The sequence below is a fragment of the Anser cygnoides genome, chromosome 16 (assembly GCF_040182565.1).
Source record: "Anser cygnoides isolate HZ-2024a breed goose chromosome 16, Taihu_goose_T2T_genome, whole genome shotgun sequence".
NCBI lineage: Eukaryota > Metazoa > Chordata > Aves > Anseriformes > Anatidae > Anser > Anser cygnoides.
In genome coordinates, this window is record NC_089888.1 from 12005809 (window position 1) to 12029202 (window position 23394).

A 23394-nucleotide genomic window follows, 5' to 3' on the forward strand; every position below is an offset into this window, starting at 1 on the left:
TGATTTTTGTAGACAAAGGAAATGCAGGATATCTCATCTATCTGGACCGAAGAAATCATTTGATATAGTGCCACATGGGAAATTATCAGCTCAACTGAAAGCGTGGAGAATTTATACAGGAACTGTAAAGTGGGTACAGCACTGGCTAAAGGGAGGCCAATGACAGGAAACACCTAAAGGGGAATTATCGCTCTGAAGTGAGGTTACCAGTAAACATCCCCCAGGACCAGGAGCGGGACTGAACATATTTCATTTCTGCACTGACCTTGGAAGGGAACGTGGGAGCGTGCCAATGACATTTACAGCTCATGCAATGTTGGGAGCATCGTCAGTGCACACCAGGATGGGGCTATTAACTGACGACTGACCTTGAAAACTGAAGTAATAGAAGTGGGATAAAATGCAATAGTATATAACGTATGGACAAGTTCTTATGGAACAGTAGCAAAAATTTCAGCTATTTGTTAGAAGTGACCAAGTGTATTTGAATGTCATGGGTTAACCATTAATGGCCAATTATATGGTCTCAAGAATAAAATGATTAGGTATATCCAAGTGGGATTTCCAGCTAGTGCTGGAAGTCCAGGGAAGCACTAATTCAATTTGACAAAGGTTGGCCTCATCTCATCAGAACTGGGTGCGCAGCTCTTCCCAAAAGTGTGAGAGCTACGAATTCAAACTGCAAATGGTCCAGTGAAGGGATCTGGGACAGCCAGAGGAACACAAGGACTATTCGTCTGAGAGAGGAAGAAAGCACTTTGTTGATTTAGGTGAAGACTGGGTGTGCAAAGTATGGGAAGGACAAATTATTTAAATAAGCCAGGAATTAATTTAGGCTTGAAATTAGAGGAAAATCTCCGTAGCAAGAAGTGAGGACAAAACCCTCAAACAGCTGTGTCAGTGGCGTGTGAGCAGTGCCTGACAAAGTTCTCTTAATGGAGCTGCAAGTGGCCAACAGGAGCTGGGGGTCAGGCCAAGGAAGACACTGTACTAGTTGGCTTTATCATTTTACACCTGGATCTGAACAGCTCAGTTATGCAGTGAACGGGGCCAAAATGAGACCACGAGATTCACCTGCCTGCAGGCCACGTGTATTGAAAACCCAAAGGGGCAGCCTGGGCACCGCTGTCAGCTCAGCACTCTTCAAAGGATTCAGAGGATACGTACAGAAAACGTGTGCATTTGCCAAAACCGGGCTCAGGCCATGAATGATTCATGAACAGAAAACAAGGCTACATTCATCGGATAATTTATATGTAAACCACTCATTCCACCAGCTACAGAAAAAAGCCCAGATCCCTGCAGGTCAGGGCTGTAAAGAGCTGCCAGCGGTGGGAAGGATGCCCTTGTATTTATGCCCTGTGAGGTTTTCCCATCAGGCTGTCACCAGCCCCTCGCTCCCCAGCACTGGGGATGCTTGTGCCCGTTACCACCATGGACATCCTGGGTGCACAGCTCTGACGTGCAGATTTCTGGGGTGCTGAGCTTGCTGCAGGTGCTTTGATTTGAGCGGTAATGGCAGCGCTCACCAAAAGCCAAAATCCTCACATCCAAAGTCATTGGGGGGCTGTTGGCATGATGGCTGAGGAGACATATTGCAATTTATTGGGATGGAAAGAGGCTTTGGAGGCATCTGTCCACAAACCTGCTGTATAACAGAGATCAAGGGAAGAGGCACTCAAACACAATCCACGTGTAAAAGCGGACTATTTTCTGTGCTGGAGGGTTCTGGGGTCTCTGCAGATAGGCAACACTAATTACTGTGCTCACTTTAGTGTTGCTAACATCCATTCCTCATTATGAGCATGGTCCAGGGTCACCAAAGCCTTCTTATTAATTCCACAATTCTCGATGGGTAATGAACTGCAGATAAAGCAGGAAGGAGACCCCAGCTCTGTGTTGGGAGTTTGCCATTGCCCTGCCTAGGACAACCCCAGCCTCGTGGAGCTACATGGTTCCTCCAACGTGAGTCATCCTGCTCATCCTCCCTGTGCTCTGTTTGTTAGGATCCTGGCTCTTTCTGTTTGCTTTCTGTGCAATGCAAGCATTTGCCCAGCAGCTGGTCTACAAACAATCAACAGCATTCTGTTTAAGAACACGTTTTTAATATCCTTCACTAGTATTGATCCGACAGTTGTCACTGAATGGTCTGGAATCTGCTGAAGAACATAATAGACAGCAAAAATATATTACGACCTCAAGCAAATGGCTTGAAACCTATGAAATTTACCTGAATGTGGTCACTGACCACCACTCACCTCATACCAATAGGAGAAGCAACTCCACCAATTAGCGTTTTTAAACCTCTTTATAGCAAACGGGGCCAGATGGACAATGGCTCTGCCCCAGTAGTGCTGCTGTTATTTATCTTTTATTAGGAATAGGCTGAGCTAACAGACAGTTTCTACTAACTTGCAGCTGGAGGTGCTCCAAAGCTGTCCAGCAGCAGAGCGGTGAGTTCATCGGGGAGAGGCAAAAATACTCAGAGTATCAATGGGCAAACCAGGAAAACCTGTGGCTTGGATTTCCTTGTAGATCATCTGTCTTGGAGCTAGGATGTCAGCCAAAAGGCTTTAAGGTCATTGGTAATGGGAGTGGGATCTAACACTGCTTCGTCCTGACCGTGGAGAAAAGCGTGTGAGCTGAGCCCTGCCGCACGGTGTGAGCGATGTCGGGCAGCCACGACCGCCCCTGTCGGCTCATCGCAGGGACTTGCTGCTCGCGGGCTCTGCTCTGCGCTGCGTGCACCGCACGTGCTGCTCCTGCAGTCCAGATGTAGGCAGAGGTGCCGACCTTCTCCTTAGCAGATACGTCAGACCATTTCTTTTGGTTTTAACTTCTGAGAGCATGATTGCTGAGTTCTGATGAATTTCCATTTTTTTAAGAAATTAATTTCATTTAACATCATAAGCTTCCTAAGGCATTTGCTTTCAAAGGCCTGTCATATCTGCCTGTGTCTGCTACGGATTTCCATTTTTTCACATCCATATGGTAAGAAATAAATGAAAAAAAAAGCAAAAATGCCCTGTTTGATTCTAAGTTGCAGGCTTTTGATAACTAAATCTTTTTTTTTTTTTTTAAAACTGATAGAGGCAATGGCCACCTTCTAGTTCACAGCATTATTTCCGTTCTGCAATCTCCATGGCCCTGTGCCTTGCTGCCAGAATATGCAAAGAAGTTTCTTGATTGTCATCTCTACCTTGCAAAGCTGTTCTTGACTTTGAAACTGCTGCAGTTCTTGCAAGGCTTGTTTTCAACCTGAATAATTCTCAGTATTTTCCCCACAGTTCTGCATAGCCTTCTGGTCCTCACTTCAGTGTTGGCTAAGCTGTCACTTACAGGAGCGATGCTGTCATTACAATATTTGATTGTTTTTTAGTATAGCTATCATTGAAAGCATTTCATAAGGAAAGTAGTTAGTTATTTCTTGTAGTAGAGCTGGTGGCAATGCCAAGTAGTGGGGGGGGAAGAACTCGCCTTCAACTTGAGCATTGCTGTAGCATCAGGCACACAATCTGCCCCTGCCTGCATCTGGACCTGAAGATGGCACCTGGCAGAAGACACACATCTTCACTTGTGCTGCATTACTCCTCCAGACCCCCCAAATGCACTTGCAATGGACACCATTACCACTGAATGCTTTTTGCAATGCAGAAGTTAAACGAGGATGCTCCCCTGAGCCCCCAGAGCTTGCTCTGTAACAGTTACTGATTTTTGGCTTACTATCAGTGCTGTTTTGATTTGTTCTTATGGTAAATATGTGGTCTTATGAGCCGAAACACAATACTTCTCCCCCAGGGCTTACCATAACCAACTCTTCCATTTTGCTGAGTGACACTGCTGAAGACCTTTCTAGTTTACCAGCTATTTTTTCTTTCCTATTTGGAGCATGGAGTCATTTTGCTGTTTCCTTGCAAAGCTTTGCCAGTCCCTCATTTTGTAGAGCAGTAATTTTTTTTTTCTCCATGTTCACATTCCAGGAAACATTCACCATTTCAGCAATGCTGATGGACTTCAACTTTGAGAAAACTGCTGTTGAGTTTTCTATGTAATATTTCACTGCTGTTTTTATTAATGCTGAAAGTTTGAGTTATTTTCCAAGGTCACTACCTTCATGGACCTTCTATCACATAGCTTCAAAAAGCTTCTACCTGCTTTTTAAAACTGGTTTGGGTGCTGCTTCTTTTGTTTTGGTTTGTCGTTGTTTTTTTTTTTTTTACTGTTAAAATCTTTCTTTGTTAAGGCGTACAAGGGGGTCCAGCTGCTATAACCTGAGAGTTACAACCTTAGCGTGTGGATGAAGGGTTTTTCTGTCACTTCTTTGAGAAGCCACTTTGCCTTCATGATCCATCTCCTTCCTCTGGTCTTTACTCAAACGGCATTTTCCAGCATTGTTCTTTATTTTGTGGGGAGCTTCTCCTGCTGCTTTTGTGAGTGTATGTTGGAGAAGCTGATATTGCCTTTCACCCACCCTGACTCTAGGGTTACTTGCCTGTAACCTGGCAGTGGCTGTTGTGGTTGACAGCAGCCTGCTGAAGATGCGTGACCTGCCAGTCACAGCCTTGTAGCACCTGATTTACTCTTCAGTTCAAACAGACATTGAGTCTGTGCTCGTCTTACAGCCTTACACTGTTGATTTTGTTAATTTTATTTGGTTCTGTTATTTTGCGGTGTTTTATTTTTTCTGTTACACTGAACTTTTTGGTGCAAATTATGGTTCCTTCTATTCTAATTCTGTTTCTATTCTGTATTCTATTCCATATTCTATTTCTATTCTGTATTCTAATTCTATTCTAATCTCTGCCAGTGGTCATTCTGGAGCTGTGGTTGTGATAGCAGGTAAACGCCACCAGTCTTTCACTATTTTGATTTTCATAACCCAGACTGCTATTTGATTGCTTTTCCCTCACACTGGTTGATTTTTCCTGGCTGAAATATCTCATTGTTTAGAGGAAGTCATGCCTGGATTTTCATTAGAGCCTGGAGACAACAGAAGAGCTGACCCTTACTCTCATCCCCATAGCTTTCTGTAGGTGTGTGATATTAGATAAATTACAACCACCTAACTGCCTCACAGATTATAAGCAATTTTTCCTGACATGCAAATTACTGCAAATTATTAGTTGTGTAGATGTTGTACTAAAATCAGAATCATCCATATAATGTAAAGAAGATTTCAAACTCAGTGCAAACTTGTGCAGAAGCGTTCCTGCTCTCAGCAGTGCTTTGTAGTTGCAGTAAGGGCAACTCCTGAGAAGTACACCAGCAGACATTATATTGTTTTATGGATCACAGGGCCAGCTCATCACAGATCTTGTACATTTATCCAGTACAACGTCCTTGGTATTTGCCTGCATACCGGGATCACAGGCTTTCTGCCTCTCCCTGGATATGTCTCCTCTGAGGCTGTAAAATTGTTTGAAATCAAATACAACATTTTAATGATCTTATGAATTCTTGGGTAGAGTTACTGCCTAAAATAACCCATCACATCCAGTCAGAAGCAAGTGTCCTGATTCAAGTCTCATTGCCTCAAATGAGAGGCATGTAAGGAAACCCTCTGTCATGTGAAGAAATTCTTAGAAGCAGTGTGCCTAAATAGTTGCAATAAAGGGTGAAAGCTAAACGTTAGGTCAGGGTTGGCACTAAAATTTGCTGGTTGAACACTCCATTAATGATAATGGTTTAAGATCTGGCTTCCATACCAGGATGGATTTCCTGCATCCTCTGGATCCCAGTAAATACCTGCTTGGAAGAACAACATCCCTGTCAGCTCCAGCTTTAGAGCTCTGCACTGTGAGTGGACAAACAGCTCAACCTTGAAGTTCAGTGCTTTACATTCAGTTTGCAGTTTGGGTGGTAGAGGAAAGGCTCTACCTATTCTGCTGAGAATTGTCATTCCCAGTGTTTTGGAAGTGGCTCCTTCCCCCATCCCCAGCTGCACGTGACAGGCTGACATGCCAGCTGAAGCCCTGAGTGCAGCATCTGCTCTCCTCCCCCCTGCATCACATGCGCAGGCCCTATTTATAGCAGGAGAGGATTTTTGCTCTTATGCATCATTCCATCCAGCAGAAAGCAAAACAGAAGGAGAAGCTGGTGCACGAAAATGCTCCCTTGAGCCAGATTTTGAACAGAGAAAGGAGGAACAACCTCCTGCCCCTTGCAGTGCTCTCAGAGCAAACAGAACCGCACGTTGGCCGCTGTGCAATGCCCAAGAACCTCTTGGAGGCTACCATACCATAGGGATGAGCAAATTTGAATTGAGCCAAGTGTATTTAGTTTTTAGAAGACTGGCATAAGTCATCTTTATTGAATATAATTTAGTTTTAACATATTGCTCTGTGCTTGAGTTATTATCTTCACTGTGCTTGGAGAAATAAATTACATTGAAGCCTTTATTTTTGACCTGTGACATCAATACACGCCATGGACAGATTCCAAAATCTTATCAGCTTTGGCATGGCTATTAAATTACAGTAGTGAACAAACCTCTTTAGAAATGAAAAATGCTTTTGGAGCTTTGACCTTTTACATTTCAATTCGTAAAGAGCCCAGTGCAAATGGGAAATGCTGATCAAAATCCAGTTACTTTAATCTTGCAGGGTGTCCTTTCTGCAGAAGAAAGAACAAAATGTATCTTCTTGCTTTTTAGCCCTTCAGATCTCGACACCAAAGTTTGCCTGGACTATGATATCTGGTGCTAGAAAGCAGCACTTATCAGCAGAGAACACAGCAAATTAGCCAGAGACAGAGAGTTTCCAAAAAGAAACCTACTCCAAAATGAAGATAGGAATTAAAATTGGACAAAGGCACACAGCTATTCTTCTGGCAGGCAGTCTGCCTTAGTTGATGTGCAGAGAACACGCACGAGGAATCTGCAGTATTTTAACCTCCGCTCCAGCGCTGCCTTCAGCGTGCACCGAGGCTCCTTCTGTTTGGAAGATGGGGAATTGAACCGAAACTGGCATTTCGTGTGTTCTTAAGCCAGTTAGCAGTTCGCCAAGATTTGGGTTGTTTTCTCACTTCTCCCACTGTGGCTTCTGTCTTCACAAACCATTTTCCCTCTTCCAAAAATTCTGCATTATTCCTTGTGCAGCACATGGCAATGTGAAGCCTGCAGTGTCAGATGGGGAAATAGATTGGGATCAAAGGACAAGATTTAGAAGCTGTATTGCGGAGCAATGTGTAGCAGCTTGAGTGAAATAAGGTGTAAATAAAGGTCTCTGTAGCAAAATTGACCGGTTTACAGAAAATATTATCTAGCGTTCCCCATGTTTTTTGACTTTTTGGCTCTTTTCAAGCAAGTAGAGTAAATGCCTTAGTGTTTCCAAATCTTTCAAGGAAGCCTAAGATATCAGGTGCTTTTCAGAGGGGTGTTGGGTATTAATTCCTTTCTCACTACTTCTCCTAGCTCAGCTTGCTTTCAACATTATTCAATAGTGCTTTATGTGTTTCTGACAATTTTTGGAGAGAGACAACGTTTCTACTGTCAGTAAGAACAAAAAGCAAAAGTTACACTTAAATTAATGAATACAACTGGACAGTCTTCTACAAATTTGTCTTTCCCTACTAAGCTCTAATGAAGCAGTAGCACTAAGGAGATGCAGAGGAGTTTCTGGATTGTTTGTGATTTTTCAAGAGAGCAGTTCCATCCTAGGACATCCATCAGCAGCATTCATTTATATTCCACTTTAATCCTGTATTACCTTTTAATAGCTGGTGAAAATCTTGACATTCAGTGGAAGGCACTAGCTAGTTTCCTTGCTGAATCAGAACGAGGTGAGGTGCAACTGTCTGGGGCACAGGAGGGCCCCTACGTTAGTGAAGGCAGCAAGATAATTGAGTATACTGATGCACCAAATGGGACCTGCACTTCTAAATGGATAATTACAGGCCAATAAACTCATTAAGAGCAGCTTTGCAATTAATTTTTATTTATCTATTAGAGGTGCAATATTGGACCTAAAATTATGGACAGCAAGTAGTTAACAAGTCTGCAAGCCAGGTCTGTTAGCCAGACAGTTAAAATAGAGCACTGAAAAGCCTAATGTATGTTAATTGAATGCCAGTTGATTAAACATATTCATTGAGGTTTCACATATAGGTCATAAGTAATCTATCTATTACATACTTGTTAAACCTCATTAAATAATTGCCTAGTGGTATTTAACATGCAATAAGTATCCCCTGAAATTCAACTAAAATGTGTTCTTGCATCTTCTTATGAATTTGCCTAAGTGAATCGATTGAAGAATGTTAAAAAAGACTTGTTAAATCAAATACTGCAAGTGAAGTTTTTAAACAGGAGAGATCTGCTGTTCTGTAGTGCAAGATATTCCAGTAAGCCTGCTAAAAGACATACAGTATCTGCACAATTATCCATGTAATTCTGTGCTGAGGAAGAGGATTAGTCGCTGCAAAGCCATGCTCAGGAGCACGGAGCTGGAGTCTGCAGGACAGAAGCAGAAACCAGTGCCTAGGTCGGGAGAGGCATTGCAAGGCATTTGCAGGATGAAAAAGCCTGGAGCTGCAAACCTGACGTCTATTTTCATAAGTAAAAAACATTTGCTAAAAATCTGAATGTTTTTCCACAGGTACAAGGCTCGTTCATGCCACTTGTCCCTTCTGGATCATTAATACGATCTTGCAGTTACAGACTCTTGAGCGGAACAAGCCAAGTCCCCTTCCAAACATAAATTAAAGCCTCGTGGAGTCTGTGGGAGGCACTCACTTTAAACCACACATTGCTCATCAAAGGCTTGAGTAAACTTAGGCACCGTGTCTAAATGATTTGCCTAGACTGTCTCAGAAAAATAGATGGAGAACATCATCAAAAACCTTCAGAAATCTAAACCTTGCACCTTGGTGGTGTCAGGGAACGCGTGGAGTACACTTAGCCTCAGCTTGGGAACTGCTTCTCTTCCTCCAGAACAGACACTGCAGCAGAGCTTGAAAACTTTCCCCTCCTCCAGCCAAATGCATGATTGATAATAAGCAGCAAAAAAAAAAAAGAAGAAAGTTTATCAGCTAGAGCTTAGTTGTTGATGGATTACCGAGACATCTGGTTGTGGCACAAATGACCAGCTCATGCAATTTATAATACTTTCTGTGATGCCCAGCATCATGGACCAGGCTCTTTTTAAGAAGATAGATGCAGTTTATTCTTCCCTGGGTCTTCCCAGTGTGTTTCAGAGCCCAAGAGCACTAGCAGGCCAAAGCACCCCCTGCCTCCTCCCTCCAGGTTATCTCCAGGTGCCGGCAGTCTGGGGGCCATCCACGTTGGAAGTGACAACCCTGGGAGCTCCTCTCTTGTCTCACACAGGGCCAGAGAGCCAGAAATATGGCACTGAATTAGAAACCTGGAAATCTTTTCTAATATCTGAGAGACATTTGGCATTTAATACAGATGGGATAGAAAGTTTGCTGAAATCTGCTGATTTTTTTAAACTTACAGGGAATTTGTAGCCAATGTTATACCATGAGAATGAGAGCAAACACCTGGGGGAGCACGTAGACCGTAACAGGCAGGAACCTGTTATTCAGTGCAGCTGGCTAGTATACCTGAAATACCCATTTCAGAGGAAGAATGTGCAAAACTCTTTCAAAACTCTGCTTTGCTCACCACTTGCCAGAAACCCAAGATGCTCAGCAGAGCTTTCTCCAGGGGCTGTGGGGACCCCAGGGTCAAGTTTCCGTAAGTCTCAGTATCCTTAGCAACAAAGAAGTGCCAAATGGGGAAGCCCATTTCCACTAGCAGCCATCCCTACTTTGTAACCAGCTCTAGTTTTGGAAATATATTTCCAGTATCCTTTGCACTTGTTTTAGCTTGCCTAATTGCCTAGTCTTTAGCATATAGCTCAGAAAAGTTGCCTCATTTAGAAAGGCACCTTCTAAAATGTAGTTTTGAGGCTTAAGTGGGTATTTGGAACGTCCACCATGTAAATGAAGCATGTGGCCACCATGCTAAATATCCTGTGCTTGCAGACTGGTTTTGTCATGTTTCTGCGGTAAACATTTGTGAAATAGGTGTAATGATTTAACGTTTGGTGTAATTGCAAAGAGAGGAAATCTAGGAACATTGCTTAATACACTTCTAAAACATAAAAACAGCCATTAAACAATATTATATAATTAAGTTTCCATTTAATGGTGTTTGTGCTTCTAATTCTAATCTGGAAACGTGATATATGCACCCACTTCATAAAAGGTGTGCTGTGAGGTTATTAGTAGGCAGTGATGATAAGACTTTGAGTTTCTTTAATTTTTGCATTATTAAAGAATCCCTTCCTCTTGCTCACATAAAATAATGGCAGAATTACCCTCGCAGAGGTGAACACCAGTAACACAGGAGCATTGTTTCCGTCCCTCTGCTATTTCAGGAATAACTTCTGCCTTTTTGCTTCACCCAGGTGTTGCAGCTCCTCCATCCACACCAGCCTTGCCCCTAACGAGGGACTGCGGAGTGACTCTGCCTTGTTTAATAAGACCCAAGAGAGACAAAAGGGAAGGAGAGAAAGGCTTCTTGTGCACACAGAGAGGAAATCACACTGGAGCTGCATGGTTGGAACAAAGAAGTGATTCATAACTGAGGCTGAGGAAGAGTGTGTGAAGGGAGAGGAAGGCAGGTATTTTTCTTACCTATTGGAGTGAGGAGTTAATTTAAGTCATTGAAATCAGTTATTCATTTAACTTATTTATATAACTAGTTATTTTTCAATGTTAATGCATTCAGTAACACTCCAGAAATGGGCTAAAGGTCTTACAGCAAGCAGCTGCAGATGTCAGATACCCAAAACTTTTATCACATGCTGGCTTAGGCAGGTGGTGAGTGCTGTGGTCCCTGGAAGCCTATAGGCAGGCTCTGGTGCCTACACAGCCTCCTAGGGTGTTCAGAAGGCTGTGTTTATGAAGTTCTTTAAACGACAACATTTCTTGTCCTCCTGTCACTGACGTTGGGATGAAAGAGGAGAGGTTTACTGGCAGTCAGTAGGGATAATGAAAAATCAGAATGATGGTGATTTAAGAATCGGTTTTATGGAAAGACAAAAAGACATGGTAGCATGTGCAAGCATCAAGTGGTTAGAGGCAAAGGGCTTTATATTGTGCTTGGTGTGATGGGTTCAATGCGCTTCATAAAAACAGGTCGGTATCATCTGCATTAGCCATAGAGGGAAACTGAGTCAGAGCGTGTGACTTCTTTGCGTTTAGTACTAAGTCAGCGTCAATCACACGAGCTTACTTACACAGCGTGAGGTGCATAGCATGGTGAAGGACTGTCAAGTACATAATATGTGCAAATTTCTCATATCAGGAATCATCTGGACAGCACAGAGAAACAATGCTCACTTTAATCAAATAAATGAGCTAAAAATACACTAGTTATGAAGTGCTCCTTAATGTTATCTCCTGGACAAAATTGTGCTATTCTGTAAGAAAGAAACCACTTCTCTCCAGTCTATTACACTTCTTTGTGTTCCTGCAGCAGGGTGGAGAAAAAACTATCTTTCAAACGTTGCCATCTGCAGCAAGGTTTTAAATGGTCTCTTACAAACATTTATTGGGAGGTAAACAGCTACGTGGGCATCAGTCCTCTTATGAAGGAATGACTGATAAGCATGTCAGGACAAGGTTAGTGGAGTGACGCTCCAGGACCTGCCCTACTGCCAAGCCAAAATAATGATTTAGATTGCCAACAGTATCAGTGAGGTAGCAAATAATTTTGGTAGATCCTTAGGTAGGCTACGTTTTTCCTGAAAGGAAAAAAAGAAGAGTTTAAACTACTCGTATGTGAACTTGGTGTTAAATTAACCGTAGGTAGTCAGGAAAGGTGTAAGGCATCATTGCCAACAAAATATCTATTCACCAAGAAACAACAGCCAGGGAAGCCAACGGAATGTTTGCTTGCATTAAGAAAGGGCTAGCTGATAGTACAATATTGTGTTGTAGCTTTTATATGAAGTGACACCAGGACACAGACACTTTGCTCAGTTTTGCTCTCCAGTCTTAAAGAAGGATTGGGCAAAAATAAAAAAGGTCCAGGGAAGGCACTGAAAATGATGAACAGAATGGAAAACTGCAGTGTGTGGAGAGATTAAAAAATTAGAACCATATATCCTAGATGTTAGAGGAATAAGGGGTAATGATAGAGAGAGATAAAAAGTAACAAAGTGTTTAAAGAAGGTAAGGCAAGAACTCCTATTCCTTGAGCAGAAGGCACATAAAATGAAATTAAAAAGCAAGTAGTTCAGACCTTTATAGATACCGTGCAGCAAGGTAGCAATACCCTGCAGAAGACTGACATCTGTGTAAAGTGTCCAAGTGTACATTGGGAGCACTGACCTTACTATAACAAATAAAACCCCTCATGGTCCTGAGCTCGGCCCAGCCGTGAGTTCCTGAAGTCCGAACGATTATGAGGCAGCTTAGTTCATTAACAAATTTGCTGCCTCCACTCCTCAAGCAGCAGACAGAATAACTTTCAGAGAAAAATACAATTTTATGTATCTCTGTACTGAGATAGAGATGAGTCCCCCCCCTTCCCTTTATTTCTTTGTAGCTAATGAACTGGAAACCTCTCTGTGTGAAATCTGCAGTGATAGGAATTATCCTCAGTGGCTGGTGCAGCAGCTATCTTAGACACCACATTAAGTAAGGCACCCCGTCTCTGCTAGGAGACTGTTCTGACTGCTAAAAGGGTGAGCGGCTTTCTAAAGCGCATCTCAGCTTCAGCTGACCGGGTGCTCCCGGTCCTGTCCTGAGCAAACCCAAGCACCCTGGGGTGCGACAGCCGCAGGTAGTGCAGGGGTGGGTGCGGCATGCTCACACCAGGTACTGCGGGCCTGCTCACAGGAGGTCAGTCAAAGGAAGGCACAGATTCCGAAATCATGTGCTCAGCCTCACAGCGAGGGCCCTGGGCAGCTCCTTTGACTCTGTTTCAAGCAGCCTGGGAGACTGATGTGAGTCATGGGGCACTGCCGTGGGCTCAGGGAGGAGCTGTAATGCTGGTCCTGCTCTCTGGCGTTTATTAAATTATTTTTCATCGCAGCAACGGCACTGTGGGCTGAGCACTTCCAGGGAATTGTTGCACTTCTCAGATGGTTAATCACTTGGCCTTTGGCCTCCTGCCTTATAACTCAGTTTGACATGTCCTATAATTACTGCTTGGAGAGTTTTATTACTTAATTATGGTATCAGCTATTGCAATTTAACATGCCATCAATCCCTCCATACCAGCCCCCTATATACCCCCAAACAAAACTCCCCTTTCAATCACACTTTTCTGCAAATTTCCACAAGGGAAGGAAGTGCAGATTTTGTCCTTTGATCCATACCTTGTAAAATTTGCTAAAGTAAAAAGTTCTTGCCCATTTTCCATGCCTCGCCCACTTCTCCACTGCCGAACCCTTTGATTTTCAGACTTCCATAATATATGTACATCAAGCAGCCAAATCGCCTCATCCTTTTTAATATATCTCCTAAAAACAAATGAAGGCTCCACCACACAAGCTGTTGGTTTGGTTGAATGTCTGTCTGGTGCTTCACAGGCTGCATACTGAGCGTGCTTAATGCTGAACCGTGTCCTCCTGGGGACTGGTGGCCCAGCCCTCCCCAGCCAGCACGTGTCTGCTCCTGGCACAAAACATTTCAGCGTGCTTTAAAGACCAGCTTCACCACTGTCGTGTCGCAGGAGGTAGAAACCATTGCTGTGCCGTTTGGTCTGGGTTTTGAGGAAGAGGTTTAAGCCACCTCCTATTTCTTGTGGTCATTTCTTCAGGGGAAGTGTGAAGCTGAGGTTCTGTAGTGGCTCCTGAAGGCAAGATACTTCTGATAGCTGAAAGGAAAAGCACTGGTGAAAGATGATTTTAAACTGTCTTAGCTCTCATCAGCAGACCCCAAAGCGAGGGTGCACTGATTTATGACAACCTCTCAGAGCTGCCCACAGACTGTTTGACAGACCAGACAGACACAGATTTTTAATAGCACACGGTGCAGCTCCATCCCCTTCCACCTCCAACATCTCTCCTGCACCAGGACCAGAGCTCAGCATAAATCTGCTGTGCGTGAGCCAGGGGAATTGTCCCCCGGCCTCCTGCGGCTTGGAAGGGCTGCTTCAAGAGATAGAATTAGTACCTTGATGCCCAGTATTGATCTCTCTTTGATTTATACTCCCTTGATCTGATTTCCTTCTTGGCGTCATGAGTATAAATCAAAAGTAACACCCACAGGAGTCAGAAGTTAGGCTGGCATTAAACTTGTGTAAGTGAAATTGAGGTTCTGCTTCCTTAACTTCAGCCTCTCCTGGTGTGAAGGGAAAGCAGATTTGAGTAACGTCAGCTGTCTGAATCACGGGAGTACAGCACAGCCAGGCACTGCAGGATGCAGTCTTCAGCCTTTCTTTTTATTTACTTCTTGAACCTGGATTTCAGAGGAATTAATCCCTGGATTCTCTCCCATAGCATTAGTCTTTCACCCTGAAACATCCCTGCCCACAGCAGGCAGCAGTCCTCCCTTTCAGACTTCATTTGGGGGTTGAATTAAGTTCTCCTGGTGGGATGTGAGGAGGGAAGTGAGCAGGGACAAGAAAACTACTTTTGCAGAATGATGTTCGACGCGTGACCATTTTGTGTTGAGTCATTTGGGCAAGAGCCCACAAAGAGAACAGAATTCCGTAACCACTCAGTTTTCATTCCCAAGGTAGCTCAACAACTAACATTTCTCCTCCAATTTCAGTGGCGTTTCATAGCTTTATCCAAGGGATTATTACAGCCTTGAGACTCTCCTTAGGAAATTCACTCTGTCTTTCTAAGACCACTCTTTGGATGTCCTAAAATATCCATTAGTTTGTCCTGAAACTCTCTCTTATGTACTGAAGAGGTGCTGCGTAGCGAAAAAGAGAGGAAGAGTGGCCTAGGTGTGCTATTTTTCTTCATCATGGCATGAGCACCGAGGGTTGCTGAAGGTCTGGGGGGATCAGGCTATATTCTTACGGTGTGGAAGTCCACTCTGAGTAATAGAACCGGGGTGAAAAATTTATAAAGGAGAAAGCTTCCAGCACTCCCCTGGCAACTCTCAGCAGCAGCCCTGAGGTTGTGATGCGACTGATGGAAAAAGTAAGTGGATATGAGCAAAGGCCGTGGACCGTAAAAAGGCTTTGTAGACAAAATGGGCCTTTCTAATTAAGTTGTGTTTTTTCACGTTGCTGGGAGGGAGTACTGCTTGGCTGTCAGGAGTAAACAGCCTGCTCCTCACTGGTTCTTCTTCCTGCCCAGGTATTCTTCAGCATCTCCCTCTTGGTGCTCGCTGTCAAGGCACAGAGACAGCTTTTAATGAAAGCATGGCAAGATTTTGAAAGTTTTATTTATTTTTATATCAAACATTTAAAAAGCAGGTACCTGTGGATTTACAGCTGATTATTATTACAGTACTAGTGTTACCATGATTTATCTAAATATCTGTTAAATATGAATGGTCTACAGTCACAACACTGCTTTTGGGAATAATTCCAGCCTTTTTAAATCCTGTACATTAAATTATTGACTATCATGCTTAACTCTCAGAAAACACAGTAAGGCTGTTGAAGAAATATATTTGCATGCCAATGGTCTGAAATTATGTTGAAACTGGCTCATTAGATTATTTGAAGTTTTGTCTGATATCACGTTTTTTACGACAAGCCTTGAGACAGCTCCACCACTGGGAACGTGCCCTGGGGGAAGGCTCTTCGTGCTCAAAGACCAACCCGGGGCTGGAGGCAGCATGCCAGACTGCATATGCATGAGAATTTTGCAATATGATGCCATGAGTATCATCTTATAGCCTAGGGGAAGGATAAGAAGAGAATCAATGCAGGCAAAGTGATGCCCGTTCAATTTGTTTTCAACACATTGTCAGCTCTTTCTTATATTCTCTAACCTCTGGTAATGACAAAGGGAAAAGAAGCTGATGAGAGATTGGTTTCTCTGGTGTAAACCTCCAGGCACCTCGTGTGAGCAGCACATTATACGCACCGCGTTGTCCTAGGTACACGAAAGCACTGGGATCTTCCATTTTGATGATGCCTCATTTCTTAGGGTAAATAAGGAGCATGTTTGGTGGAAGTCCAAAGAGCTTCTCTGATTAGTTAGAGCCTCTGCTGAGAAACCAATTAGTCTAAAGTTTGAATGCTCTTTAGGATTGTGACACTTGCTAAATTGGGTTCAGAGAGCACTGGGTGGACAAAAAGGTGCCTGTTTTTATTATTCTGTATGGGAGCATTTGTTTGTGCTCAGACAAAAAGGGGCAGGTAGAAAAAGCCGTTTCCCTTCAGACACCAGCCTCCATTTCCAAGCAACATCAGAGGGAGCTGAAAGGAACAGAGGGACAAGAAGAGATTTGTGATGAGTTTTGCTCGTCGCTGCAGGGTACAAGATGGAAATATGAACGGCTCCCTTTGATTAATGTATGCCCAAGGTCACACATGCAACTGTAACAGTCAATAGCAATCAGATTAGTGTAATGTATTATTCAGTGTTTATGATGGTAAATTTGTATAGCGCCTGTGAGGCAGCTTTTATCCCCTTGAAATGTTTTCTGAATGCCATTTGGGATTGACACAGAGCTGAGAATCTCCAGCTGACGTTCCTCCTGTATAATTACCCACTTCCATTGTTTCTGCATGGACATATGCTTGGATGTAGTTGTTCTGCAGTTGGTTACCAGCCTAATGGTTTTTGCCCTCAAGAGTTATAATATGGAAAATAATAAAAAGGAATGCTTTTTACTGAAGGTCCCAAGTGCTTTACAAGTACTGCTTATTAGGCTTTGCTGCAAATTGGTGATAGCTATACGTACGTGCAGTTCTTGGCCCATCGGTGAGCACGCAGGATGCAGTGCTGCTCCGTGTGAAATCCCTGTCACCCCCTTGTTGCCAAAAGGGCTGTGGATCCTGGGCAGGGCCTGATGGGGGCAGATCCAGGCAAGAATGGGAAATTCTGAGATGCCCCAGTAGGCAGCTAACATCCAGGTTAACGACGTGCAGCAGATAAGTGGATCTGCATAAAACTCAGGGCGGAGGAGAACTCACTGGGTTAGTCATTTTATGAAATTTGTAAATGTAGACACATCAAACCTTTACAGGGTTTGGTCACTTTGAACTCCAGTAAATAATTTTATGCAGTGGCTCTCAAAACCGCTCACTTGAAAACTAGCTCTTTTTAATTGGCTTGGAGGCAAGCCATCTCTCGTGGACTGCGAAGCATCTAGAAAGCTGTTGGCAGTGCACAACAGACATCAGCATGCTGTAGCTAGTTAGGGGAAGCGGTACTAGGAGTACCGTGGGGACTTTTATTATATCCAGTCGTGTTCAAAAGTACTGTTAATGACCTGGAAAAGCAGATAAAGAGCACATTAATTAAATTCCCAGATGATACCTAAATTGGGAGGCATAGCAAACAACAATGGGGAACCATCCTGTAAAAAACTCTGCTGGACCAAGGGAGAAAATAAATGAGGCAAGATGCAATTAAGTGAAATCTGTGGATGGGTGGATCGGTGGGTGGTATTGGTTGGTGTTGGTACGTGGAAGAAGAGGCAATGGGGGAAGTCCAAAATGGCTGATATTTGACAGTATGTTTTTGGCAAGGCAGCATGGCCACGAGTCAGACTGTCACACAGTTAGGTCTGAGTGAGCAGAGGCATTACAAGGGAGAAAGGAGGTAAATATTGTCCAGAAAGCACCAGCTGGGCACAAGTAGAAAATTGCATTCAGCTATGACCACTTCAACACCAGTAAGAAGCTAACAAATAAAAAGTAATTAAAAAGGAGTGACAGAAGGTATCTGATAGGTAGAAGATTTATAATGGCAGTTTTGCTGAGCTGAAATTTGGATGGAGGAGGGAGAAATATAGTGAGCATCATCCATTTAAGATATAGATAGATGTATTAACATGTAGATAGAAAAAGAGGCAGGGATTCCTGATGGCAGCCAGAAAGCGCTCACTAGGGAGGATAGGAAAATATTGGCTGAACATCAGTGTCAGTTTCCTATTATCAGAGCAATTAGTCCTGTTGAATGAGCTCTCAAGAAAAGTGCTGAGTGGTTTTAAACTGGTACAGACCGAGATGTGGGAAAAAAAACATACTGCAGAAAACAGCTTTCCACTGGCAGCAGGTTTTAAAAAATCCTCCTTTTCTGGCAGTTTTGTTTATAGCTCTGACAGTTAAGTCATCCTGACATTCAGTACTGTGACTCTTAGGACTTTGCTGTTTACCATTTTTAGTTTTACACATAGGAGGGCAGCAGTTAATAAGGAAAAGCCTCCCAGAGCAGGTGAAGGACCTCCCCTATTCGTTCCTTGCAAAATTGCTAGCAGGGGAAGTCTCCACAAACTTTTATTAAACTTTCTGCAGCTCTAAGCTGGTGGGAACGCTTCTACAGCTCCCTGGTGCCCTTCTGGATGGCTCAGGGCCCCTCATGCTTGCTCATGGAAAGCTGTAGGAGATAGGTAGGAGTATTTCAGCATGGTGCACATTTGTGGTTACAGCATTACTGGGCCCCCAAGACACTGCAATGGTCCTGAGCATCCCCCCGATGCCGGGCTCAACTTCATATCTGGCCCCAGCACCAGGCCAGTCCTGGGGGGGGCAGATTTTGTCAGCAATGAACTCTCTTGTAGATACTCCAGGGTAGCCCTCTGTTTCTTTTTTGGTTGAAATAATATCAATCTTTGGCTTTGTCTTTCTTTTTGTTCCACCCCCAAAATTATGAAAAGAGTGAGCATTTAAAGCAAGACCTACATCCTTTTCCTTTTGCAGTAGATATTAGGCACTGAACACGGGGGCTTCAAACATAGTAGCATACTTGCATGGAAAGAGTCATCTACAGAATGCTCGTTTCTGTGGCTGCAGGAGAGAAAGGGGAGGTTAGATTTCGGAATGGTGTTCCTGTGGTCTGAGATGTGGCAGAGCCTAATAATAAGTTCCTGAAGCTCATGAAAATTCAGTTCCTTTTTGATTTTACAATACTTTGAAGTTAGCCCTGCTCTGAGCAGTGGGTTCCAGTGGCTTGTGGATGACATCCAAAGGCTCTTCCAGTGTGAATTATTCTGATTTTGTGATTGTTATTCTGCCCTTTCATTTTGCAGACACAGACAGAACTGCCCAAGGAAGAGCAGGACTGGTCCCACACTATGTCCTGCTGACCACCTCATCCTGAGAAAAGGGACGTACTTGCTCCTGAGACTTCCAGACCTTTTTAAGAAACTCATAATGCTCTGTGTAAGTCCCCAGTATTTGGCATTCAATGTCAGTGCAATCTGCAAGGCCAGGTACCAGAACCAGAAGGAAAATTTGGCCTTCCAGGGCTGCATCAAAGCGAAACTGAGTGCTAAGCTCTGACCCCGTGTATGCAGGAACCTCCCCGGCATGAATCCTGACCCAGCGTTGGGATCAGGATGCCAGACCATGACCTTCACCCATCCCCCAGGCACAAACACTGTGGAAGTGGTTCAGAAGGGTCTCCTTGCACATTGCTGGGACGAGAGCAGCGTACACCACCAGCCTCTGGCCGTCCTCTCCTTCCTCACTGTGTGTCACCCTGTCTGCCATGGCCCGCCCGTGCTGTCACCATCCAGCGCTCCTTGATCCCTTCTCCAGCGATAACACACAGCCCCAGGGCTGGTACTGGACTTCAGCTCTGTGTAAGCAGGCAGGCAGCAGGTATAAGTGCTCCAGCAATCATATTATTGCTTACACAGTGATTGTACTGCACTGCAGGATAAAAAGGTTCTTTCATATCAAGTACAGGAGCCAGACTCAATCCCTATTGTACCCTCTCACTCACTTTATTAAGTTTACTTCATTTCTGCTCTGTCTCTGTACCTCTGTGCCCTCTGCTGTGTGTACCAAATCTTATTGACATTTTAATATTAAATTATTATGACAAGAAGATATTCCACTTGCTAAGTAATTTGTTTTATTCTGAGGAAGATTGGAAGCTGCAGAAAAACCATTATGAAAGATTTAGACAATGGAGTGATACTGACTGATACAATATAAATTATTATTTTGTCGGCAGCACACCCAAATTCCCTACTAAAAATTTAAGTGATAAAGGCAAAAGTTAGAAAATTAAATTTGGAGGGATGAAGAGAATATTATGCACAGAGGAAAAAAATGTAACATTCAGACACAGATATTAAAGAAAAACATACCCCAAAGAAATCTAGAGCAACAAAAGGGGTAATCACTAGATGAGCATTTGGCCCCAGTTTTGCTCGTTCAGAGTGTTTTTCATGAAATTGTCACTGACTTCGGGACACAATTAGTTCTCACAAATACAGATTTGTAAGGATGAAGTGGGGATGGAATTTCTTCCTGTTTGTGTTGAGAGGTATAACAATATGTTATTACTATAATATTAAATAAGAGGTAAAGTAATAAGGACTTATTCTGTCTCACCTTCTCTTTGTGAAGGACTGATGATCAGCTGTCGTAGAGGAAGGAACACAGCTCCTGCTCCTTACCTCCCTCCGCTTTCCCTCTCCAGAAACCCTTGAGGAGCTCCAAGAACCAGAAGTTTTTGCATCCTGCACTGGCCCGAGTGAACCTCACATCCTGAAAACGAGGTGACCTGGCACTCGATATTCCATTGCTTGAAGGCAGGCTGGGGACCAGAGCACGTGCCCTCGCTGCTCCTGTGGTCCGTCCTCAGCAAGGGAAGCAGCTGGTGGAGACAGTGCTCCGGCAGTAAGTAAAGCTCATGGGTTTTGGTGATGTCTTCCTGCTTCCAGGGTGTATCCAAGCTCATAGCTAGCTGAGAAATAAACACCCGGTGAACATGGCTGTTAAAGAAAGGATTGTTTTATATGGGACTTATGGTCCTAGAGCATCACTGCCAGGCCTTACAGTTGGGATTTCATTTCAACTGCATGGCCTTTTCTATAAAGAACGATTAGCCAAACTGTTGCTCCCACTTGGCAATTAACCTAGATACCAGTGGAACTGTAATTTAAACAAAAGTAACTCATTCTTTGTCATCATGATATTTTTAAGAGTAAGGTTGCTGTTGGCTTTCTGGATGGAGGCGAGTGTTGGAGTCACTTCTGATTTGAAAGCACTGTTGTGTGCTTAACTTAGATACAGTTTTCTTTGTTGAAACAACCTTGATAACACCCAAGGGAAGCAGCTTTTTTGTATGACCGTATTAGAAATACTGTGAATAGCAGATACGTTTGGGAATGAAACGTCAGGATTTTTCCCATCTGTCAGTGGTCTGAACTGGGGAACACTGGCAAACGCCTCTGTCCAACTGTGACCTTGTGTGGAAGCCGAGGAGTCATATTGTCATGGACCAGCTTTGGTGAAGTAAGGTGAAATGCTGAAGGTTTCCGTGAGAGTCAGTGGAGCAGGCTGGGGAGGGACGAACACCAATTACTGAAATCCAGCCCGCCTTGTAGTGAAAACCACAATAAACTACAAAGGTCAGTGCCCGATGTGGGTATGAACCTGTCCCACACAGGCTTGTGTTCAGCACCTCGGGAGAAACCTGAGGGTCATCTGTAGGTACCTGCTCACGTAGCATCTAAGGAAAGCCTTCCTACAAGGCAGAAGTTAGGCATGTGCATTTTTGTGGACCTGATAGATCACAGGGGCCAAAATTCTCATATGGATACACTCTATTTGAGGAAGGTGAGTTGATACAGGCATCATACCTAGCTCTTGACTCTACTGGGATTTTTTCTTTTAGATGATTACAGCAGCTCTGTGACTACAAGTCACTGTATAAGCAGCTTTGTCCTCTACTAGTTGGATTTATTCGTAATCTCACTGTAGATTAGAAATGAACCCTCAGTACCAACACTCACTGTCTGCAAGGCTGATTTGTTCCAAACTGATGGACACGTTCCTGCTGTAAATCTAAGCACAGTGGGGAGCTTCAGGATTTTTGGGTGGCTGGAAAGTCTCACCTTGGAAACAGAGTGATCGTTTACTTGCTAGCAAGGGAAACGTGACTACTGGTAAGAAGGTAATCAAGTCTTTAACTAACTGGGTTTGTGCCTAGAATCGTGTCTTGCATGCAGCTCTTCACACTCTGTGGTGTGAGATTTCGAATTGCGCAGGGAGAACAGAAAGGAGGCTGAGAGCACCAGCACTGCGAGAAGGACTCGCTGCTGTCTCCCTTTAGGGGAGAAGCAGCAGGCAATCTCGAGCTGGCTTGGTCCCACCTGTGCTTCTCAAGAGGACTGTGACACCAGGGGTAATGTGACACTTTCATGATGAGTCAATTTAAGATTTTGTCCTCTCTTTTCCTGGGCAGCCTGGAGCAGTTATGTTCTCCCTTCTTTCATGGAGAAAAAGCAGACTCGTGCTGTCTGGGGAAATACAAATTACAGCAGCTATAAAGCAAGAGGAAAAAATCCAGTACACGGACTCTTGCCTTTTCTTGTTGTGTGTAAGTCTTAGAGACTGAGCATCTGCAGTGTTTGAATGACATTCCTATAATAAGGACATCACAAACATTCTCCTGTATTAGACAAGGGGTCCCAAGACCCCTAACAGATGGAATTAGGTCAGCACTGTTTCCTTTTAATCTTGGGATGATGACCTCAATTGCAAAGGTATTACCTGTCATCTTGTCCTGAGAGCGATCCGGTTCCTCGCAGCATTTCACACTTAGAACTCAACAGTGCTGATATGAGTTGAAAAGAAAATAGACAATTAAAAGTGTTAGCTCATTTTTTAAGACTCACAGGAGCACCACCCTTGCCTGTAGGAGACAGCTGGGGAATTTAAGAATCACCGTGTTCATAAGGTATTGTTATCATATTGAAGTCTAACTTTTGTAGGTCTGTGATGATAAAGTTTTGAAGATGAAAGATTGGCCTGTAGAAATTACATTACAGAACAGCCATTAAATATTAATCCTTGCGCACCTGAGAGATTTCAGATTAAAATTTATGATCCAGAAACAAAACCATGCTCCCTTCACATAAAAGCACCAATTGTCGTGGTAAATGCAACTACATCCGAGCAGAGAAAACAATCCAGGTTAAGACACAAGTGCAAATAATCTTCATGTAAAAATCTGGGGATTCGTGGTAAAGTACCAGGCTGTGGCGTGGCCACAGGAGGGCAGCAAGGAAACATTGTCATCTCCTGCTGGGCTGTTCACAACAGGTACATCCCAGCCCGGAGCTCTGTGCCCAGGGACAGGGGGCTGTGGAGCAGGGAGGGGACAGGCGGAGCTGGGGGGGAGCTTTGCCGTGCCCCCAGACCTCGGGGAGACGAAGGCTGTGCAAACGGCTGACGTCCCGGCCAAGTTCGTGAGAGGAATCAGCTGGGGTGGAGCTGCAGTGAGAGGTGTGCCGACATTTTTGGTGAATGAGAGCAGAGAAAAAAACATCACTTTGGGTGGA

The 23394-nt window shown here is 43.8% G+C and overlaps 1 protein-coding gene across 8 annotated transcripts in view; it reads left to right on the forward strand.

Moving 5' to 3' along the window:
• The window catches only part of PTPRT (protein tyrosine phosphatase receptor type T), a 571615-nt gene that overhangs the window by 9909 nt on the left and 538312 nt on the right, over window positions 1-23394 (forward strand). For 5 of the 8 annotated variants that reach the window (XM_066978461.1, XM_066978465.1, XM_066978464.1 and 2 more), the window contains 3 exons: window positions 10410-10621; window positions 19123-19255; window positions 20526-20725. The gene's annotated coding sequence lies outside the window, so the exon portion shown is untranslated. Of the gene's footprint in view, window positions 1-10409; window positions 10626-19122; window positions 19256-20452; window positions 20726-23394 lie in introns of all 8 variants that reach the window. The other 3 variants (XM_066978459.1, XM_066978458.1, XM_066978460.1) reach the window with 3 other exon arrangements.